Here is a 24,705-nt window from a genome sequence, read left to right on the forward strand (position 1 = left end):
TTGTTCGTTCTGAGCTACTGTAGAAACATGGCGGAGCAACGTGGCGGATTTAGTGGAGAGGGGATCCGTTCCCTGTGTTGATATGAAGGGCTCATTCTAAGCTAACAAAAACACGATTCTTAGTTTCAGGTGATTATACGCTAATAAAAACAATATTATATTCCATTTCTGCCAGTAGATAGAGGCTTTAAAGCTCAGTTTCTTTATTTTCCGACCACTTCAGGGCAGCAAAACAAGCTGAAAACCCTTAAAAAAATTGAACATGTTAGCAAACATTTACCTATTTACAGATCAAACTGACACAGAGCAAAGGCCATTCGCCAAAAGTCAAATATTTACTCTCCTCTGTCCTCTGCTTTGAAATATCTGGCCTCATAGCTGCTAAAATGCTTCACTTTGTTCACCACATAGTTGCTAGCTTTCACTGTGGTTTGGTGCAGGGCAGGTAGAGTCAGTTTATTGTTGTTTTATCTCAGAAAACAGCTTCCTACTGCAGCTGGAATCAAGCTTCATAAAAGTGGTGAGAGTAAACCAAAACTGTAAAGAGGGCCATGAAGCCAAAACACTGAGCTAAAAGAAAGGTAGACATGGTCAAGACGATCTGCTGAAGTTCAAACCAAGCATCAGAATGGGTAAGAAAGATGATTTAAGTGAGTCGGTTGTTGGTTGTTGGTTGTTGGTTGTTGGTTGTTGGTTGTTAGTTGTTGGCGTTGCCGCTGGCGCTGGCGCTGGCATTGGCGTGGTTGTTGGTGCCAGACAGCTGGTTTGAGTATTTCAGAAACTGCTGATCTACTGGGATTGTCATGTACAACCATCTCTAGGGTTTACAGCGAACGGTCTGAAAAAGAGAAAATATCCAGTGAGCAGCAGTTCTCTGGGTGAAAGTGCCTTATTGATGGCAGAGGTCAGAGGAGAATGGCTAGACTGGTTGGAGCTGATAGAAAGGCAACAGTAACTCAAATACCCACTCGTATCAACCGAGGTACGCATAAGAGCATCTCTGAACACACAACATTTGGAACCTTGAAGCAGATAGGCTACAGCAGCACAAGACCACACCGGCTGCCACTCCTGTGAGCTAACAACAGGAAACTGAGGCTACAAAATTGGACGTTGGCTGGACTGATGAGTCTCGATTTAGGGCTGTGACACACACACACACACACACACACACACACACACACACACACATGACAGACATGCATCAAAGATCATAATGAACAAATATTTTTCTTTAAACATCTTTCTTCAACATCCACTTCTGTAAACGTGTAAATTCAAATTCAAGCACTGCTATCACTGTTTCTATATTTGTATTTTTTTGCTGCTTTTTTATATTACTGCTATTACTGTTTTTATTACCACTGGTTTTATTTTTATTTTTTAATCTTAACTACAACGAGGGTAGTCTGCGAAATCTCATTGTACCTGAGTATAATGACAATAAAGATCGTTCTGATTCTGATTTCTCAGGGTCAGAATGTGGCGTAAACAACATGAAAGCATGGATCCTGCCTTGTATCAATGGTTCAGACTGCTGCTGGTGGTGATGTAATGGCATAGGGGGATATTTTCTTGGCACAATTTGCTCCCCTTAGTACCAATTGAGCATACAGCCTTCCTGAGTATTGTTGCTAACCATGTCCATCCCTTTATGACCACAGTGTGCCCATCTTCTAATGGCTATACTTCCAGCAGGATAATGTACCATGTCACAAAGCTCAAATCATCTCAAACTGGTTTCTTGAACATGACAATGCACTCAAACGGCCTCCACAGTCACCAGATCTCAATCCAATAGAGCACCTTTGGGATGCGGGAGATTCACATCATGGATGTGCAGTCGACAAATCTGCAGTGGCCAGTGAGTTTGATCTAATAAATGCATTGCAGTTTGCAAAATAAAGATATATTGTTTTGGGAAAAAAATGGCGAAACCATTTTCCAAAAGTTCAAACTTTGGTTAATACAAGAATAGAAAAATGACTTTTAGAAAAGGTTTGTGTTAATTCTTAGCTGCATGTAATGAATTTTATTATAAATAGCACTTTAAAAGGGTTATTCAAAGCCCACTCCAAATGAGTAAACATCCACTATGACAGGCAGCTGTTTTCACTCGTATCTCTCACTACACTTCACTAGTCTCTTCAAAGCACTTCTTAAATGAAGAATGATACAGAGATGCCTGTGGTGAGCAGAGAGCATCTTTGACTGCATACAAACTAGCCGGCACCAGCGCACTGTATCTGACGGCCGTAGCCTGCTTCAGTTCAGAATAAGCTTACTTAAAGACATGGCAAGGAGCCTCACCCTAATCTACTCCTCACAATGCAGCATTCATGGCAAGTCAACAGTCTGATGTTTTATGCATTTGGAATAGATGGAGTGAGTCAAAACACTTATAAGTTGTCACTGGTCTTGTGTAGAATTTAATCTGTTTTCCACTGACTCACTAACACCATGGAAATGAATAAACAGCTACTGGTGTGAAGTGTCGGTGCATGCATGGCCAAACCAAGAATCCCCCCATAAACACACAGAGACCCATTTTACAGGCGAACAGTAGCCCTGAATGGTCACACAGCAGTCGCAATGTAACTATTAGTTATGGCAATAGAAAAAAAATATATATTTTTATAATACAGGGATTTTCCTCTGTTTATAGTTTGAAAACTTGCAATTTGCAAATCACACTATGTGTATTCTAATGCGTCAGCATCAAACATAATCCCATGATAATTTAAAGCATCACACAACTACTTGCATGGGAAAGGGGTTGGGGATCAACAGAAAATTATTATTATAACACAGTTCGTCTCAGTTCCGTGGAGCTTTATGGCATAAGTTAGCTCATTATTTGATTTACCAGTCAGCAACTTTAATGTTTCGATTCACTGTCAACGCTCTCATCAACCTTATTTCTAGCAGCAGCTGCTTTCAGCACAAAAAAAGCTCTAAAAACACACTGTACGCTACCTATCTGGCACCAAACAGACAGAGTTAGCGGCTAGCTGATGAACATAGCTGGAACATTTTTTTTTATTTTTCCCTCAGATGTTAGTGGAGACCAAAACAGAGCTAAAAGGAAAGTGAATCGCAACTTCAGATGAATGCAAATGTTTCTCCGTATCTGTTGGATGTGTAAGAGACAACTGAGAAGGTGATACATAATGTATATTTCCGTAACATGCCAGTGTTGAACCTGTTTCCACTGTCCATAAGTGGACAAAGAATCAGTTATTACAGGTTTAAAGGATAAGGTTGGTGATATTCTATATTATTGTTATTGTCACAACAAAAACAAAAACACTTAGTCTGTCTGTGTCTGTCTCAGCCCCAAGGCCATTGGTTCCTACTGAAGATGTAAATCTTTTAAAACAGGTCAAACAAATATACTTTAATTTCTTTTTTAAAAAGGCAACAATATCATAAAACAGCTGTTGTTTTTAGCACACTTTACTAAAACATTTTCAGCCGGTGAGCTAATTAGTATTCACGACAGCAAGATGGTGTATGCTGGATAAATTCTAAATGTGATTGAACTGTGAGTTGTAATGAAGGAACATGTCAGCCAGTGCAATGGTTGAGCAACAATGGAGCTCTATGGCACAGAGGAATAAGCTACATCAGGCTTTGGCTGCACTGACAGCACTTGTTACTTATCAATTGATTGTTGCTTTAGGACATTTCATGGGATTTGTTGATAAGAAAAATACAGAATATCACCAGACTCAAATTTACAGCTGCTTTCCAAACAACACTGCCCTTTTTGCTGCAGACATTTCACCTCTACAGGGGGGCAACAATGTTCAGGAAGTTACTTATTTCAGCTTTAATGAAAACATTTTATAAATAAACAATACAAGCAAATAAAGATACTAGGGCTGTCAAAGTTAACGCGATAATAACGAGTTAACGCAAATTTGTTTTAATACCACTAATTTCCATTAATAACACATTAATGCAACTTGTGATTTTTAGGTTGTAGCGGGCTCAGTTTTAAAACAAGAGTGAAGATACTGATATCATATGAAACTATGAAAACTAAGGAATCCATTGGCAACCACCATTTACCATGTCATACCAGCTTGTCACGAAGGAGGCTAAATAACGCTACAAACTTATGCTAAATTTTAGCGAGGAAAAACTGGCACAGCAAATTTTCAAATGGGTCCCATGACCTCTGACCTCCAGATATGTGAATGAAAATAGGTGCTGTGGGTACCCACGAGTCTCCCCTTTATAGACATGCCCACTTTATGATAATCACATGCAGTTTTTTGGCAAGTCATAGTAAAGTCAGCACACTGACACACTGACAGCTGTTGTTGCCTGTTGGGCTTGAGTTTGCCATGTTATGATTTGAGCATATTTTTTATGCTAAATGCAGTCCCTGTGAGGGTTTTATGGACAATATCTGTCATTGTTTTGCGTTGTTAATTGATTTCCAATAATAAATATAAACATACATTTGCATAAAGCAAGCATATTTGCCCACTCCCGTGTTGATAACAGTATTAAATACTTGACAAATCTCCTTTTAAGGTAAATTTCGAGCAGATGAAATGTGCAATTAATTTGCGATTGATTGCGATTAACTGTGGACAATTATGTGATTAAATGTGAATAAATATTTTTATCGATTGACAGCTGTAATAGAAACAGTAGCAAATATATAATATTTCTCAAACATATGTGTAAATTATGTAAAAACAAATGAAGAACAGGGAAACCCAGAGAGGCTTTGGTAGTTTTGGGGCCCCTGGTGGCTACAGGTTTGCTTATGCCTCAGGCTGTCTATGCGTGCAAGCTGACACATTTACATCCACTTAATCTCATACACATATACATACATGTTTACCCAACAGTCCCAAAGTAGAGTGAAATGTAATTGTATGAGGTAATACCCGTGATATAAACAGAGACGCTTATGAAAACCATACTGGTGACCTCAATCACTGGAGTGGATCAAAAACATTTGTCAGCCAAGCGTTTTCAATTCCAGGCACATCTGTTTATATATCATATGATGTTTGGATTATATTGCAGACAAATCCCAATGGAAAACCGCTGTAAACCGTTCTCATAAACGGCTGTTTACTGTTGCATTAGTATTGTATAATCCTTTTGCTGCTTAGTTTCCATTGTGAAAAATTAGGAAACTGTTATTAGGCTCCAGTGACATCTAGATTTAATATCCTTCCTTTGCCCAACTCTTTGAGAATAGCCTCCTCGTGGTCCAAACATACCAGCTTTTACAAGCTTCCTGGTATTCGGACCAACCCCTGATGGAGAAGTAATATCATCCTTTTCCGTGTCCACATCGTTTCTTACACAGCAGGGATTTGTTTCATTTATGTAACAATGAAAGCAGCTGGCAGAGTGCCCACATGTTGCTAAATGGATCACCGACGCCAGGATGCAAGGTGCTTTTTTAAACAGAGATGGAGAGAGACACCAGAGAGCGCTTGTGGGGAAGAATGAAAGAATTGGATGGCAGAATAGAAAAGCAATCAATGCCGCTTTGTATTGTGCGCAACTTTTACCCAATAGCTCTTCCGCTCTAGAGGCGTTTGTGAAGTAAATACATGAATCAAGTTTAACTATAGTAAGGCAGAGTTAAAGAATGCAGTAGCAGTCTGTGCTCCACTGAGAGACAATCGATCAACCAAAGACACAAGTGCTTTGCTCAACGCCAAACCTCGCAGCTGTATGAAACATTATATGCCTCAGGCTCTATGCAAAATCAACACCACACCCACACATGTAAATGCTGTCTCTCTCATTTATACTTATGTGTTTCAGGAACATCTGCACACATTTAAATGTCCAGGTGCTTTAGGAACATCATTCTCTGCAGATGGTGCAAAAAGTGATCGCATACTATGTATATTGAGCGTGGGAAAGCGTTGGCCTCTGCAGAAACGCACCTGTTGTTGGACTAAGGTCAAAGTTACACCCATTGTCCAGTGTACAGAAAGGGAAGATTATCTTAAAGGGGACATATCATGCTCCTTTCCAGTTCATACTTATATTTGGAGTTTCTACTAGAACATGTTAGCATGCTTTAAAGGTCTTAAAAAACATAATAATATATCCACGGAGCTTTTAGAAAGGTATAGAAAGAATTTCCTGAAAAAATTATTATGATTGTGAATTAAACATTTTAAAAATGTTGGTGGATCGAAAATTATTGTTCTGTTATCTCTGTGAAAGATATCTGACGTTTGGTTCCCACTTCTAACAAGGCTTGTGAGCCAATAATAAAACAACGTTGGTATCACATGGTATCTCTGGGTCGTCAGTTAGTGTGAAAAAAAACAGACAAATGGCTGAGATTGACGGTTGAAGTGACTGCAAGGACTTGTTGTGAAGTGAATGCGATGGAACGGGGAGGGAGAATTTGACATCTAGTGGCTGAATGGTATCAATGTTATCAATAGCACCTATAATGTTAAAAAAAGCACTTTTTTTTTCTCAAACTGTCTGTCTGAATATACCTGTATTCACCCTCTGTCGGAAATGTTCCGTTTTAGCGCCTGTCTCTTTAAGACCCCCCCTGCCAAAAAAGCCCAGTCTGCTCTGATTGGCTTGCGAAAAAAATATGGTGCACCTTGACAAAGGTAGTTCTCAAGCTGTGGGAGATATATTCTAATGAGCCTGCATGTGACATAGCAAATGGAGCTAAATCTGAATGGCTTGTTGAATCACAAAAAACTGACTGGGTTGTCTTATTTCGCAGTTTGTGGGTTGGTAGGCACTAAAGATAACCAAATGTATGTGCACAAACACTGAAAAAGTGAGTTTTTAATGATATGTTCCCTTTAAGCTGCATTGAGCAAGTTGTTTTAAAGGAAAACCACACCTGTCTCATCCCATTCTGCCAACTTTTGTTGCTATACAATCTCTCTATTTGCCTGAATTATTTCAAGCATCACTGTCAGATATGTACACTGACTGCAAATGCACAGGAATGGAACCATAAGAGCACTATACAGAAACAGCAGGACTTAACCGACTTAAATATTTTAGCCTCTCTCATCCTTTTCTTTTCTTAGTGTCCCTAGACATAAATCAACCCAAGGCTGGCTATTTTAGTAACCATGTACTTTTACTGACATCATGGTATATTTCTGTCCACACAATGTAAACAGTGGTCGCTGGCATTTGAGACTGCCAGTGTGCAAAGTTGTAGGAAAGGACATTTGAAATGTCAAAAAAAGTTTATAAAAAAAAAAGATGTAGCCCTGAATAAATAACATTTTCAGTGAGTAAAACTGCATCCTTGGAAGATATTTGAGGCTAGTCTTTTAACTGTGATAGTCCAAACTACCCACCGCATATCTTCAAGGTTTCACTCTGCTTAAAGGAGACCTATTATGCTTTTGTGCTTTTTCCCTTTTCTTTAGTGTGTGTTTTTTGTCCATGTAAAAGGTCTGTGAAGATACAAAGCCCAAAGTCCATAAAAAAGGGAGTTACTCTCCCCCACAGAAACACTGCTCCTGAAATGCCTTTTCTTCCGTAACATGGTGATACCACCAAGTAGCACATTTTCATAATGGCTAGTTTGGCACGCCCTCAAACAAAGCTAGTTAGAGCGGAGCTGGAGCGGAGTCCGAAGGGTTTGGTTTGCTTGACCAGTCACAATAGAGTGGACCAGCTGACCAATCAGAGCAGACTGGGCATTTTGGGGAGGGGCTCAAATAGAGCGTTTCAGACACAGGGTGAAAAGAGGTGCTGCAGCCCAGCCGGTATGAGAAAAGTAAAGTGTTTTTTAACCATTAAAGCATGTAAACATGTTCTAGTAGAATCCCCAAAATAAAAGTATGCCCCTGAAAATAAACCATGATATGTCCTCTTTAAAAAGGTTATTCTGGAACGCCTTGGTAGGAGAACGATTACAGCGCTTGCCATATAACCGCAACGTCCTGGGTTCGATTCCGGCCTTGAGACGTTTGTTGCATGTCATACCACTCTGTCTCTCCCTCCCATTTCAAGTCTGCCTCTACATTGTCATCTGCTTAATAAACGCAAAAAATGCAGAAATAATGATCTTTAAAAAAAATAATTTATTCTTTGGTATTAAGTGGTTGGATTTAAGTGTGAATAAATTCCTCTTTTGCTTACTAAAACCACATATAGCAGCATCGATGCGCCTCATTCCTGCTCGGCTCGGATCCCAACTATGTTATTTTCCCTAACTTTATGTTTATCCCACAAAGCACTGCGGGGCAATATATTTTCCTCCACCAAGTAAATAAAGAAGAGGTTATGTAATCAATCTTTTGGGGGTTTGAAATCATAATATTGAACACAACTGTCAGCCGTGCCATTAGCATGATTCATTTCTGCCGTTTTACATTTACAATTTTCCTACAAGAACAACATTGATTCCCTGTGTGTGTGTATGTGTGCGTGTGTGTGCATAGCCATTCATTTGTTTGCCTTTGAGTGTGTTCCCGAGTGTATTGTATATGTATGCGTCTGACACAATTTCCTTCCTATTTTCTTCCATAATTTGAATCAGAGAAAATGTATTAATTTTGCAGGGGTGAGAGGAGCCTACACAGAGCCAGTAAATAAATCTCCCCTATTATTACCTACAATGCCCTGTCAGGTCCATACATCATCTCAGCACATCATAATTAATTGCACACTAAACTATTCTGTTCAATTAACCATGAGGGAATGGATGGAGAGGGGGAGCGGGAGAGGGTTGCACAGTGTTCAAACCTTCATTTTACAATAAAACACAGATATAGCGATCATACAATTATTTAGCATATAGTTTGTTTTGCTGAACTCCAAGTCTTTTCCCTTGTTTGTGTTTCTGTTTATGCATACACACCATGCAGCTCTGGCTGTTTTGCTACCTTACTGACCATTCTGGTTGTGCATATTTCCATATTTTCCAGAAGTAGTTGTATTGTATATGGACAGGAGACTTGTTCAAATTCCACTTGCCCTTCAGTGCTGTTCTAATGGGAAATGTGCTTATGCAAGGCGATCTCACCCCGGAGGCTTCACATTTTCCACTAAGGCTCTGTCGGGTCAACAGTCTCATAAAAAAAAGTGGAATAACATTATGAAGATGGTAATAGTGAAGTGAGTTTGTTGCTAACACATTTCCCATGTTGCTCCGGGAGCATCTGAAGCCAAACATACTCAAATTCACCTCTTTAAAATCACAGAAATACTTTCGGTTTGGGTTGCATCAAGTGTCCTCCTGCAGTGAAACGCTAACATGGGGAAGTGTTTGGCAAATGCATTGTTTAGTCAGTTGGTTTGGATGTCTCTCTGTGAGGAGACAATACCTTAAATGAAACAAAGAGATAAACACAGTGAGTCAAACAAGCAGCATTTCCTGTCCCCTCAGAAACAGACATATTTCTGTTTGTCAGGAGCCATGCTAAATGTTGTCGCTGCCCCTCCCACAATGATGCAAATCTGATGCAGGGATATAGGTCAACGTGCTCCTCCTGACTCACCAGCCCCAAAGTGAAGCACGGAGTCTTCGTTTGGATAGGATTTGCTTAGGAACACAGAGATGTTATGAACACGGCAAATATGGAAAAAGGGAAGAGCAAATGTAGGAGGAAGGATTACAGTTATGGTGAAGTAAGGATTGGTTTGAGCATTAACAGGCTACAACAGAACTGGGTCAGTGACAGAGAGCGTTTCATCAATGAAGCATGCAGTTCACATGGGTGTCAAATCTGCCAGACACACAGTTTACTTTGAAAAAGTGTTAAAACAGCCAATTTCACTAAACTCTGTTAGCATGTCCGGCGAATGATCTTACTACCTACAATAATAACCGTTACTAACATCATTAACTTACTTTATGGATTACAGGTTTACAAAATAAGGCCCGATTATACTCCAGCAACAAGATAGCATTGTGTTTGCCAAACGCAACACTAGAACAAAAACAAAATAACAGTCTGATCCTACATTTCCTTATCATACTGTAACACAAGGATAGCGAGTGGTATTTCCATGTCTTCTACATGTAATAGTGGTGGCAACGGTAAAAATGGAAGGGACATATCTTTTACATGCATCCTCAACTGAATCGTGACTTTTTACCAGAGACCTAAATGTTTTTGCACAATATAATGAATGCAGCTTTTAAGTCCATATTTAAGACCTCTTTTAGATTGTTGTTTTAAAATTGTCAACTGGAAGCATTAAAAAATATGTAAGCAATTGTGTTTTCAACCAATTCATGAACCACCACTGGCTTAATTAGCCATTAAATCTGCCAGTTGTATTTCAACCGTCACAATCACGTTCTCATCCCAACTCATCGCATACTGACGCTTTGTCAGGACCCCGTTGGCGTCACTTTCTAACACATCAAACTATGATGCTTAGGTTTAGGCAACAAAACCACTGAGTTAGGTTTAGGAAAAAAAACATCATGGTTTGGCTTAAAATTAAAAAATTTTAAAGTGAAAATGAAACTTTACTTAATGTGTGAAACTCGTTGTTGGTTTCACACTGGACACGAACAGCGCTCTACTGAACCACTGCCAGCCTATGTGTGTTTTTTTGCACTTAAAATTACATCACCACAACCCCCGACCGCTTTCTCTGAGCGTTTTATATTGCCGTGGATGGATTTACATTGTAGTTTTACTAAAAAGCCAGACTGGTCAGTTATGATGATCACTTTATAATATAACCTAAATTACAATTTCCGTATTGCCAAAAATGTTTTGCCTTAGCTGTATGGAATTGTACTGTGATATCAATCACAATTTCAATATGAGCTTCAAGATAACTGCTTTGTTTTCTTTAGTAAGTCAATCTCATTGATATCAGGCTAACTTTGTTTGTGTGACGGGAGTGTCAGATATATTCCTCAAACATAAACTTTATGTTCTAAAATTCAATATGCAATTTGGCTCCCTTAACAGCTTTGTTGTTCCAGACACACTCTCCTGAACTGTTATTTTAGCATCCCATCACACACACTCTCTCCACAAGCAGATCTACTGTGCCCACATCATAGCTGGAACTTTAATAATATGGTTTGTAATAAAGAATGTATATCTCTCCACTGTCACCCTACCTTTTCACTTAGCAGGATAAATACGTGTGTCATGCGGAAACCATTTCTGGCAAAGGATGAAAGTCCCAAAGGAAATTTCATATCTGATGTACCATTTGTCACCGCTGCATGTAAGTCAGAATTTATGGTACCTATTACCAGATCAGTAAATCCAATGTTCTGTAGCCGAAAGCTCTTTCTTTGCTTGATTTAGTTTATCTGAAAAATACATCTCACAATAAAGTATGAATATGTCGGTAGAGGCAATTTATATCGCAAAAGAATCAAAATAAAATTACTGAGTGCAACCATGGGAGATTGTTAAATTGTGTGTTGTATATACAATAACTCCAGCAGATAATACCATTTCACTGGCTAAATTAAGTTTGTGAAACACCATCACTGCTGGGAATATAAACACTATCACTGCTGGTTCAAAGCACTTATAATGAATTTCTATGTCCAGATACAGCTCATTTGCACATTTAAAGGGGACTTACTGTGCTTTTTCCCTTTCCTTTAGTGTGTTATATTTTTTTTGTGCATGTAAAAGGTCTACAAAGTTACAAAGCCCAAAGTCCACGCCAAAGGGAGTTACTCTCCTCCATAGAAACACTGATCGTGAACTGCCTGAAACGCCTGTTGAAGTTCCGCCTTTTCTTCCGTAACGTGATAATGTCACCAAGTAACACTTTGGCTAGCGGCTAGTTTGGCACGCCCTCAGACAAAGCTAGTTAGAGCAGAGTCGGTTGGTTTGGTTGACCAATCACAACAGAGTGGGCCAGCTGACCAATCAGAGCAGACTGGGCTTTTCGGGAGGGAGTGGAGCTCAAACAGAGCCTTTCAGACAGAGGGTGAAAAGAGGTGCTGCATCACAGCCGGTATGAGAAAACTAAAGCATTATTTGAATATTAAAGCGTGTAAACATGTTCTAGAAGAAACCCAAAAAACAAGTTTGTACAGTACAAAGTACAAATTTGCACCTGAAAATAAGCATAACAGTTTTTTTGGCATACATATGTAGCAGCTCAATGCAAAGTGTTGTAATACTAAAGCTTATTACCTGCCATTTTTAGTAGATTTTGTTGACTTGCATGCAGGTAGAGTCCTCCATAGCAACAACAAATCTGGAATCTTAGACGTCCCTGAGTCCTGATCCAGTCCGAAGGATCGGTTGTTTTAATTTTCTCATAAATAAGATACCCATAATCTGTCTTTTCTCGTGAACAGAAAGCCAAATTGTTATTCAAATACGAATCTATCAGCTAATCTGCTGTGACAAAGTATAGTTAATGCCATCAATCACATTGCCTGTCTATAAATTAATGTGCAAAATCAACACAGTGTCACTCAAGAAACTCATATCTTCCTCCTCTCACAACTTGCCCTTGAGCTCCATAGTGTTGTACACATCTTTCTGTTTTAAAGCAAGCCACTTACAGGGGCTTTAAATAACTGAGGAGAGATTCAAGGGAACTGCGAGTGTGTGTGGGTGAGAGTGTGTGTGCCCGCACAAAAGATCAAATGAAACCTTCCTACAGTTGTGAGCTGAGGGCAGAAGGGGCTCAGGGTTATGCAAATGTATATGGTGGAAAAGTGGAATTCCCCTTCAATACTGTTCCAGATAATATTCAGTGTCAAGAATGTTTCACCGCAAGCAGCTCGGAAATGAAATAATGAAATGGAATCCCTCATATGATATGACTGGACTCTAAAGGGCGAGGGGTTTTAGTGTATAATGTCAAGGATGGCGTCCGCCGTGTCATCACAGATCTTGATTCCGCCATTCAAATGGATTCCTCTATTTAAATTCAATATCGGTTTCTCTGCCTCCATTTTCCACATTAGTTCTAAAAACCTCCATCACAAGTGACATGAGTGACATGCAATACTCCATCTGATGGCTCACATACAAAGCCAGGGGTGGAAATTCTCTCTCTCCTTTAAAGATGCAGCACAAAGTCACCGTCTCTATGCATCAGCAGCGAGCATGAGGAGGAAAAAGACCTGATTATTATGTGCACAAGATGATGGATCACACGTATGTTCTCCCTTATCTTGCCAACAGCAGTATGTATACTCCACATATCACTTACAGATGACAGAGATGCAACGCCTCACAGAAGTCAAACGGCAATTTAACTTTGATCATAGTACATTTCTGATTTACATTTGAATCACTCTTTGATTGCATCACATGAATTTTTGACAAAAAAAAAAATCCAAGGTCAGAATACATTTCAGCTGAACTTGAAAGTTCTCCCTTTCTCAGCCCGCCATGCACTTCAATTTACCGTCTCATTATTCAAAGTGAAAATGAAAATTGGAGCCTGAAGCATTTGTATTGGAACAAAGAGAGGGAAGCAGATTATGAATGTTGAAAATGTCATTTCTATTACACTTCCATTATTCTTCTATTAATCACAGATTCATTCTCCCCGTGCTCTTCAAGTAAAACACGCTCATACAGTATTCATGTGCATACAGGGGGGAAAAAAAGGAATCGGCAAGGCTATTTGAAATGTTTAATTTGTCGAAGGAATCATCCTTCTGCTGAAAAGAAATGTGTTACAGAAACTATATGTTATAATTATATGTTATAATTACAACTCAAGAAATCAAAAACATACTGTAAGTAATTATAGCGGCAGCGAAAAAGCCTTTGTATAAGAATAATCCCTCTTGCTCTTGTTTTTAAATCACAGTATTTGTGAATAGGGACCTGCATCTCTTTTTGTTCTCCCTGCCTTCTATAGAAAAGGCTAATATTCACAAAGAGAGATGAGATTCAATGCATACTGATTACTCTGGAGACCCACTATTCAACTGTGGGAGAAAGCGTCAATTAAAGAGTTTTAAGCCTCCATAAACTGCATCTTTAAACAGCTGATCGACTCCACGCAGGTCTACCTTCTGGATTTGAGCTTGAGTTTTTTGTTTAAATGGAGCAAATTCATCTCTGGAGAGAAACCTTGTAATCCCTTTTTAAATCTCCAAGCAGTTGAATGAGTATGCTATTCATACACAATGTTTTTTTTTTACTCACACTCACACTCTGCACACCAGAACAGTGGCACTGGAAATACAAATCATACACAATCACTGCAAGAAATATTAAACTCATACCACTGCAACACATCAGCTTGTGTACCGACACAAAGAGTGCACGTTAAAAAGAACGCTATCAACAGAACCCAAACACCCTCTCGGGATGTATCTGTTCACATTCATTTGGCTTATGTATGTATTCATAAGCACTGAGGCATGAATGCATTGGAGATATTTTCATTTGTGTGCAATGAGGCTTTGACATTGACCTCGCTTTTAAAACGCAACCACAATGGATGTACAATGTGCAATAACACTTGGCTGGGGTTCAACACTAAACCCACTATAGTTTATTGATACTGGCACAAACAGATCTGCACAAACTGTCCTCATTATTGGCCGGTCATTAGTTTGATTAAGAGTGTAGTAACCCCTCAGGAGTAAACCTTAGCCCGCCACAAAAGCAGAGTCCTCCTGCGTATGGCGAACTCTGTTGTGGTCCGACGAGTGAAGAAACACAAAACCGCATTCACAGAAGCCTCCGAGCGCTGCGCAACAATAACACAGCAGGGCTATTTTGCGGTGCTCATTTTGATCCAAATGAAGTGAAGAAGGGGGGAGGGAGGGAAATGAGGCTTTTTGGTATCCAGCAGGAGAAGGAGATGTTTAAGACATTGATTCACCTTGGGTTCAGAACCACAGTATCTAATTATATCCATGGGAATCTAGTCAAGGCCGTGGTATTTCAGGGCTGAAGAGAGACAACATTCTGCTGTAACTATGCTGCGCTCTTCATGAATCATATTCCCTATGTGGTTTGGCAGCCATTAAAACAGAAAGAATGCCCTTTCTCAGTTAGAGGCCACGGGCTAGTGTACCAGAAAGGTTACCTTTTTTCTGAGTGATCAACACAGACTGTTGCAACATACTAAAAGCACAAGAAATCAGGTAAAAACAGCTCAGAGGCTATTTCACCAGCAATCACAGCAAACTGGTTTTTAAGCCAATAGGTTTCATGGTGGTTGCATTTCAGGTGGAGATGATATGATGTAAGTAATCACAGCATTAGACATAGATAGGGCACTAAGCTTTGAATACTTGGCACCCCATGAAAGTGTTGCTTATGCATATATCAGCTCCATCAAAGAGGAGGGGAGGATGGGGGATGGTGTCTTTGTGAGGGAGTGAGAGAGGGGAGGAGGGTGGGGGGGGGGGGGGGGGGGTGGCTGCTCTCTGAAGCACACAACCTCATTATTCAGTCTATAGAACAGCACATCCACTTCATTGTTCTTCAAATCAGCCCAAACTCACTGGGCTCATCCTCCGAATAGAACAGAGCTGCTTTATGTTTTAAAGCTGCAGATGAGATCTCCAGAATGATCAGTCAAGAGCGCCGTTATTGCCCCTTTTCTAATGCTCCTCATTGTCAAGTACGCCGATATGATTTCTCTTCAGAACATCGTTTGTCATTAGCAATTCAAAAAATGATACACAAGGATGACACAAACACGAGAGAGAGATGTGTCACTGAGATGTTTTGAGCGGTGTGATTTTCCCCGAGGCAGGTTTGCCTGGAGATGACGCGTGATTGTGAAGGTTATGTTGGGTGAGTGTAGTAGTCCGGAAGGCCAGGGCCTTCATTCCCAGAAATGTAAACTGATTTCATCACATGGGGAACTGTTAGAGACGGTCTGTTGTGTTGCAGCATGCCTGCTTCTTGGCTAGCGCTCTGCCCGACAAATAATGGCCTGCTCGTGTCGGTCCTCCCACCGGTGTTTCATGTAAATATGCTCTAAGTATTCTTCTGCGGCCGCATCAATCATGGCGGATATGACAAGGCCCCTTTGTTCCGCACAAAGAGTGTAAACACAGCTGGAGCACGCTGGAGGAACCTTTCCCTCCCCTATCTTGCCACTACACCTGTCGGACACACTGCATCAAAACCTCGTTTAGAGCTCTGATTATCCTAATGACACCAATGCCTTCTCCCACTCAGGCCATTATCGGTTAAACCCACCCTCCCCTAATTAAAGACACACAGTCAACACATGGTCAAGCATGAAAAGCAACCCCCCGCCCCTCACACACACACACACACACACACACACACACACTTATACACAAGGGAATCCATCACTCGGCCATTTATCATTCTCTTTATTTTGTCATTACTTATTTAAGAAAGATTTCCCTCAACAGTTTTTTTAATTACTTTACATAAAAGTACAATGTTATTAGGACTGCATATTTTATATTGTTGAATTGAGACACAAATTAGATATTGATATATAAGATCTGCATAAATTATGCAGACAAAGAATTACAAAAAAAAAATAGGCACCATTATGTGGCAAAACATATTTTATTGTCAAATGTTTTTTGTAATTTTGAAGTCTGGGCCGTACAAAGGAAACATTTGGGCTAATGACATTGTGGAACCACTGGAGAGCAGCAATAGAGTAGAGTGGATGTCCCTCTTTATGACAATACACTCAGCGAATGATGAGTTTTTCTTGATTATTCTGTGCGGAACTTTAACTGCAGCGACAGTTGATGCTTCTCAACTGTGGGCCTGTGCAGCATCCAACTGTTTTAAAACGATATCTAATAATACATTCATGCAGTTCAGCAATAAAAGAGTCACGTTATTAGTATTGTGATTCACTGTCATGGTCTCATCTACAGCCATTGTAGTCTGCTATTAAAATAAATACTAGAATCATACATGGAGGTGAATTGAGGTACCGACAAAATGTGGTTGCAAATAACAAAATCACCAAATACATGATCACAATGAAATTACAATTTCACTACCTCTAAATTTCACTTCAGGTCCATTCAATTCAAAGCAAACCACTTATGCTGATAACATCCTCTCAAAAAATATTTTAAAGGCACAGTGTGTAGGATTTAGTGGCATCTAGTGGTAAGATTGCAGATTGCAACCATCTGATTAGCCTCCGCTCACTCCTCCCTTTCACAAGTGTTTCGGAGAACTACGGTGGCCTTTAACTAATGTAAAAATGCAAAGGGCTCTCTCTAGAGCCAGTGTTTGGTTTGTCCGTGCTACTGTAGAAACATGGCAGACTTCGTGAAGAGGACACGCTCCCTAATTAGATATGAAGGGCTCATTCTAAGCTAACAAGAACACAATGATTCTTACTTTCAGGTGATTATAAACTAATGAAAACATGGTTATTAATATTATATTCAATTTCTGCTAATAGACCCCCCTAAATGTTACACATTGGTCCTTTAATGCCAACAAGACCCCCATGCTTGTGGCTCTGTGAGGCTGTACTGAGGCTGCTTAACAGTGCAAAGCTCCATTCATTTTGCACATATGGTCATAAACCAAAGTATTAGACAAATCCAAATTTTGACCCGATGATGGCGCTAGATGAGAAAATCACCAAGGTTATTACAATTCATTCTTTTTCACCATGAATGTCTATAAAGTATGCATCGAAGTAATCAATGCAATATATTTCAGTCTGGCTCTAACATGTCTAAAAATGCCTTGTCATCAAGCAAAACTTTGTTCCTGAAGAGTCTATACTTTGTAAGTATATCTCACTTGATGTCAACTACACATGAAATAATTGTATTCATTTAGCATGCAACCATCATTACCCATCACTGTAGGCAGCACTATATTTGTGTAATGTCACTTTATCGATAAAAGCAACTGTTCCACAGCAACACATTCTCCTCAAACTAAAGCAGACTGTCAATTATGCCCCGCAAATATGCTGTACTGTAACTTTTTTTGTTTCTGAAACCAATCAGGCTCTAAATGTAGTTTAGCAAAACTGTATATTCAGCTAAATAGCCAGCAAATGGAATGGAAAAAGCGATGGACAAGCAGAGCGCGGACTAACAAGAGTTTAATAGCATTTAGTGTTTAACCGTCACTGCAATCAGCACTGCCAAAATAAAGGTACTGTGAAGTAAATCGTTGTATAGGCCCAGGAAACACGACCCAGCTGACCTTGCGGGGATAATGCATTGTTGCTGATATGGAGAGTATGAGAGTGGCGAAAATTCAATTTTGATTCAGCAGAGTAGTTTCAAGTGTTTTTGGTCTGATGGAACGGGAGAGTTGTTGCATACAGAGGTCACCCTGGACCGGCATTTTCCTTCTGTTGGCTGCAATCATGATCTCCTGGATGGGATTTGTTCTGTTTTAACTGCCACGGTGATGTCTTTTATAACAAAAGTGCTACAGGGTCTATCAGTGTTCTCATTTTCTCAGGTCACATCTTTATTTAGTACATTAGGTGTGTTAGAATTTACATTAAGTTCTGAAATCCATGGACTTGTAGTAAAATGGTGCTAATCAAGATGTTAATCATGTAAGGACTCAAGTGATCAGATACAATTTTAAAGGAACAGTGTGTAACATTTAGAGGGATCTATTGGCAGAAATGGAATATAATATTAATAAGTATGATTTTGTGTAATTACCTGTAAATATGAATCATTTTGTTTTCGTTACCTTAGAATGAGCCCTACATACGGAGCGGGTCCTCTTTACGGAGCCTTTTGCAATCTGCAACCTCACCGCTAGATGCCGCCAGATCCTACACACTGCACCTTTAAATAAACAAATTGTTTAAATTCCATGTAAATAAACAGAGAAAGCAACCTCTAACATAAGGTGTTCAACCAACCAATCGGCCCACAGTCCAGTCTATAGCGGTCCAGAATGTTTAAATGACCGTACTGAAATAAAACAGGACAAATGTATCAAAACACAAGAGAAGAAATTTCATGCATACATTTAAACAAATCGAAATGCTAACGTCAGCATGCTAAGATGGTGCAATTAACATGTTGATGTTTTGCAGATATGACCTTTACCATGTTCAGCATCTTAGTCTACCGTGTAAGCATGGATCGTGTCTAGAAGGTAACCCACAAATTGTGAAAACTTGCGAAAAATCTTGCTTGCCCAACGACCTATCCTAACCTTAACTACTCAAGGGCAATGCCTAACGTCAACCATCTCGTGAGAGTTTCGCAATTTGTGTGTTACCATCTAAACACGACCGTTAGCATGCAAATATTTGCTAATTACAATGAAGTACAGCCAAGGCTGATGGGAATGTCATTAGTTTAGCAGGTATTTTAGTAGTTTGAGATATTTCAGTCTGAATCAAAGTGGTGGTCTGACTGATCCCTTTAGCTATGCTGCTAGCGTAGCTAAATAGTTATTGTTACACTTATCAGTATTGGTTGTCAAATTTGCTGATATGATATGATTAATATCCACATCATTGTTGATCTACCATCCTTACAACACAATAAAGCTAAATAACTGTATTTTGATAGCCCTGTTTTTAATAAGCTCACATTTTTTAAGGTTTCCAGCACTAAGCTCCAGTTCTTGAAGATTTTATGAAAGGATTCCATTTCAAAAGAAAACCAGCAAATACATTGTGAATGGAGGAAGCCCCAGCTCCAAGTGTGACAAGTGAAGATTGGAAGTCATTGTAGTTTGTATCATAACTGAGCGATACCTGACAATATTGAGCCATGGTCTCAATAAACTACTTGCCTTTTCCACCGGGGAAAAAAGTCGCAGCTGTGCTGCTTCTCATTCTCTTCCATTTTACCTCAATGCCTCTGGACTTACCTCAACAAGACCTCATCAAACTCTGCAGCTCTGTTTACAAATTCTGTTGGGAGACAGAAAGAAAAATCCAATTCTCCACAGAGAAATGGTACACTTTTTTCTTTCTTTTTCATATATTATTTGAGACACGGCAGGAACAAACCATAGCGAGAGAGTCAGATAGAGCAAAACTCTCAGCAAAGTATACCTGGCCATGCTTTCTGAATTATTTACCTTCAGCAGCCCCTTTGAAGGAGGCTGAGAGTGTACTGTATGTCCCTTCACATGACAGCTGTAAAGCAATACTCCAAGTTTGCTTTTCACAGCTCTTCTTTAATGCTCCGTTGGTTTGCCCTTTAATTTCACCTCTACTGTGAGTCTGCCTCGGCACCCATTAGAAATACAACTTGACCTGTGACAACTTTGTCAGAAGAACCAATGACATTTTTTCAAAGGCAAAGTTTCCAGACAAAGGGTGGCTTTGGATTTATTCAAGCTGAAATGTTTATGTTGTCTGTCTCAGATTTCGGCGCTTATATACGTCAGCATCACTGTGCTGGCAGGAAGACAATTCGGCATGGGTTTTGTTCTAAAGTTTGTACAATTATAAAAAAAAGTCTGTATTTTCTGCATGAATGCAGGTATTTCTTTTTAACACATTTACAGTGAAAAGGAGGCAACAGCAGGAGTAATTGTCTCTGAAATAAAATGATGTCACTCTCAGAAGTATTTTACAAAATAAAAGGAATAAAAATGTGTTCAGACAGAAAGCAAAGCAAATTTTTGCCTTGCATCATTTGTGCAAATTGTTACAGTCCGTGTTGATTCACCCCAAACATCCAGTTTACCAACTATAGACCATAGACTGTATATAAAGATGGACGATGCGTCTCCACTTCCTAGTGATTGGGCAGTAGAGCCACAGTATCGAGGTCACCCGCCTGAAAGCAATCATGAGCCGAGAACGGCTAGATGAAAAGTCAGGGAATCCGAATTGTGAACTTTATTAGAATCATCATATACATACAGGTACATACATGAAATTTGACCACAGCATTTAACCCATGACCTATGACCCATGACAACATCATGGTGGCGCTACAGGAAAAGTCAGGTGATCAGCAAAGTCAGTCGGCTCCATCCTCTGGATACCAGGAATGACTGCACAACATTTAATTGTAATCTATCCCATAGTTATTGAGATATTTCAGTCTGGATCAAAGTGGTCGACTGAGCGCCAGCACGGGTAATAAAATGACCATTGCATGTAAAGTATATGATACAGTGTGATACCATGTGGTCTCCCCGCTTCATTTACTATGATTCCGTAGCCCTGTAGCCTGTAGTCAGTTACAGCACCTACGGGGGAAATGTTTTCTCAAAGCACATCGCCCCACTGTGTAAACAGAATCTTACAAGCTTTGAATCAAACATCCTGCATACATTCCTTTTTTTATTATTACCATCTCAGAGGCTCTGCACGGCCAAATAAACAGCAGACACACCATTGGCGTGTCTACCTGTCCACACTGTAATGAAGTGCAACCTTGCAACCTCTCTATAAAATGCACCTTGGGTCCCTTTATTGCCTGGAGGGAGTTAAAAGCATCCCGGTGTGTTGCTTTAAGAAGGAGTCTTGTTTTCGGATGGGGGGGCTGTGGAGCTGCTGGTAGCTATCCTTAACCCCAACTGACAGAGACGGGATAGGATGGGTGGGGTTCAGCCGAGGAGAGGCCAGGCCTGTAAGCAATTTTCCTCAACCTGTACTGTTTAAACAGAACTTGTGTGTCCACTCAGTCAAAATAAACACTGTGAAAGCAACAGAGAGGAGCTGCTTTCTTTCGATGCATTCTATAGTAGCATATGGAGCAATTTCATTACATTCTTTGTCCGAATAATTGCAGCACATTCAGATACAAAACCAAGCCGTAAACCAATCAGCATGCAACATATGGTTATTTGAAACACAACATGTACTAAATGGAGAACGGTTAATGTTTTAGCAAGATTGATTCTTATTCAAATCAGGCCCAATCATGAAAACCTTAAGCTCGGTTACTTCCTCTAATTCCAGACGAATGCCTTTTTTTTTTTTTTTTTTAAGCAGCGTGATGGAATTTAGCAGCATACGGTGTGGTTTGAGATACCAATATTATTCAAATGAGTACTACAGCCTGCTTGCGCTGATAACATATGGTGCTTCAGACAAGCACTGCCATATGGACCCATATGGTCGTCATTCCAGACATAATGACAACACAACCGAATTTAGGGTCATTTCTGAGTGTATTTGCTTCTGAAGGAGAGACGGGCTCTGAATTTGGATCTGTGTCACATCGTCTAGCCAATCTGTGACGGCTGGCAGCGAAAGCAAAGAAGATTGACTCAGGCTGATCAAAGCGACAGAACAATGACAAGCATGAGCCACAGAGGGGTGCAGTGCCATACAGTAGGGGGACGCTTGGCACGCACGGCGCTCCAAATAAGGCAAATAAACAACACAAGCGCTCATCAAATACACTTTGCATACACAATCAAGTACAATAGTGATAGGGGTTGATACCAAAATTCAATCAACTCCTGGACCCAAACATGACCAAATAAATACGGCCTTGATTGCACCATCATCTAGAAGTTGGAACCAATTGGACCCTGGCAGAGTCAAGTGCGCAATTTTCTCTCTCAAGCTATGTAATTGTGGGGCCGCTCCAAATCACCTTTCCACGAATGAGCAGTTCTCGGTGAGATGGAGAAAATAACACAATTTATAACCTGTCCAGTAATCACTGCTTTGCATATAGAGGAGGGATGGGCTGCATAAGCCTTTGGTTATGATGCTGGGGCTTAATGACTGTAAACCAGTGCCGGACAGATGAAGAACCTCTGGGATTTTTTGACATGGTTGTCAAAAACTTTCTCAAGTGTCACATTTTGAATAAATGTATGTTCGCTCATTGCAATGTGGGCACGGGAGGATGAAGATATATTCATTTACTTTTCAGTATTTTTCTCTCCTTCCCTTGCTCTCTCTCTCTCTCTCTCTCTCTCTCTCTTACCTCATTCCATGATGTTGGCAGCACTTCGGGCTTGAAACTCAATTTCTCAGCCATTGAATGGACAGCAATTGCACCGAGCTAACTCAATTGTGAAGATAGTGCAGCGAAGGTTCTTGAATAGATTGAGGCCTCGACTTTAATACAGCATCGCTCATGTCGCACACACACAAACACAATGGTATTCCATTTCATCCAAAGCACTTAAAAACAGGATGATTTAGAAAGCATAATCGTTATAGTCAAACAAATAAATGGCACAAATACATTTAACTGGCTTTGACCTACTGATGTGTATAAGAAACAGGAGTTTTCTATATAAAGCCTATACACTCTTTATTATTATTATTGTAGATTTTTTAAATTAACAAATTCCTTTCATGGAGAAACATCCAATAAAGACAAGCACAATGAATGACTAAATCCAACTGTATAATTACGCATTTCATTATGCACTCCACTGACATGACATTTGTAATGAATTTATAATGAATATTTTGACATGTGTAAAGACGGTGTTTCTCCCAAGGCAATATCTTTCCTGTATTGGAGACTGTTTGCTTACAGTGGATCTATAGCCACATTTCTAGTAAATGTATCATTCCTACCAGTCTCCAGCAAACTTCATTTAGATTTATTTTAAGACATCACCTGTATTTACACAGTATATATTATATTATATCATATCATATCATATATATGCAATGCAGAGCAAGGTGAAACACAGTAAAAGCACTTTTCATAGATCTTGGAAAAATGGCTGTATTGTGTGTAGAGTGGGTCGTCCTTTAACCACAAGGTTGGCGGCCCGATCCCGCTCCTACTGTCTGCATGTTAAAGTGTCCTTGAGTGAGACACTGAACCCCTAGTTGCTCCCCGAAGGCTTTAGCAGCTCACTGCTCCTAAGGACGGGTTAAGCAAAGGTCAAATTTCATATACCTGTATGTATATGACAAATCTAATAAAGTGGACTTTTTTGTAAACCACCCTTTAAGCACATTGAGCTGTCTCCACACACACCAAGTCAATGTGGGTTTTTTTTTCTCACCAGTTTCTGGGCAAAAGCATCAATCACATTATTAAACCGCAGGGTTCCTCTGGCCAGTGCAACTCACTGGATAAACAGGAGTAGCTAATGAGGGTGCACTAGTTACTGTAAGCCTTTAACTTATACAGGCCACAATTTTCAAACTGGGGTCTGCACATCCAGAAGTTGATTTATTCTGGATGTGCAGACCCCAGTTTGAAAATTGAACAGCTGGAAGCCCCTGGTACACCAGTCCAGTACGCCCAGTTCAACTAATGTGATTGCAGATGTGTACAAGATCGTCTGAAGGTAAAGTGCTGATTTCTATCCTTCCATGTGATGCCATTGTGCTACAGTATGCAGCGGCGTTTTCAAGCCAGGAGCCAGAAATGCTGCTAGAATTAAAAGTAGCCATCATTGTCATTTTAATAGAAATATATTTGGTCAGACATAAACGTCACTGTCATCGTAATTCAATATCACTATCAATTTTTTTTTAAAACAATTTTAATTTAATTTCTTCAAATTGGTGAAACAGCACCCCTCTAGTATGTGGTGGTGAGACATGATATAGCACCCCTACAGTAGAGCTAATGAGGCAATCACGTCGACATAACCAACTGAGGCAAAGAACGTATATATTGCCAAGAAGTGAAAGTCAATTGTTCGTTCCATTGAAACATCAGCACCCAGTCTCAAAGCTACGTTTCCGCTATTTTGGACCGAAAGCGACTACTGGTGCTCTGATTAGAAGCAATTAAGTATCAGCCAATCAGGTGTGGTCAGAGGGACATGCTGCTGAGAGACTGCAGAAAGACAAATTAAGCTGCTGCACTTCTGCCTCACAAACAAACACTATTTTACAGAAAGTTAGATAACTTTGTTTTACAGTAACAGTGCTCCT

General features: G+C 39.8%; 1 long non-coding RNA gene across 1 annotated transcript in view; it reads left to right on the plus strand.

The window, feature by feature from the left end:
- The first annotated feature begins 419 nt into the window (after window positions 1-419).
- LOC141752399 (uncharacterized) overlaps window positions 420-24,705 on the plus strand; it is a 100,431-nt gene continuing 76,145 nt past the window's right edge. The window contains exon 1 of the long non-coding RNA XR_012590233.1: window positions 420-632. This is a non-coding gene — a long non-coding RNA (uncharacterized LOC141752399). The remainder of the gene's footprint in view (window positions 633-24,705) is intronic.

The sequence above is a fragment of the Sebastes fasciatus genome, chromosome 2 (assembly GCF_043250625.1).
Source record: "Sebastes fasciatus isolate fSebFas1 chromosome 2, fSebFas1.pri, whole genome shotgun sequence".
NCBI lineage: Eukaryota > Metazoa > Chordata > Actinopteri > Perciformes > Sebastidae > Sebastes > Sebastes fasciatus.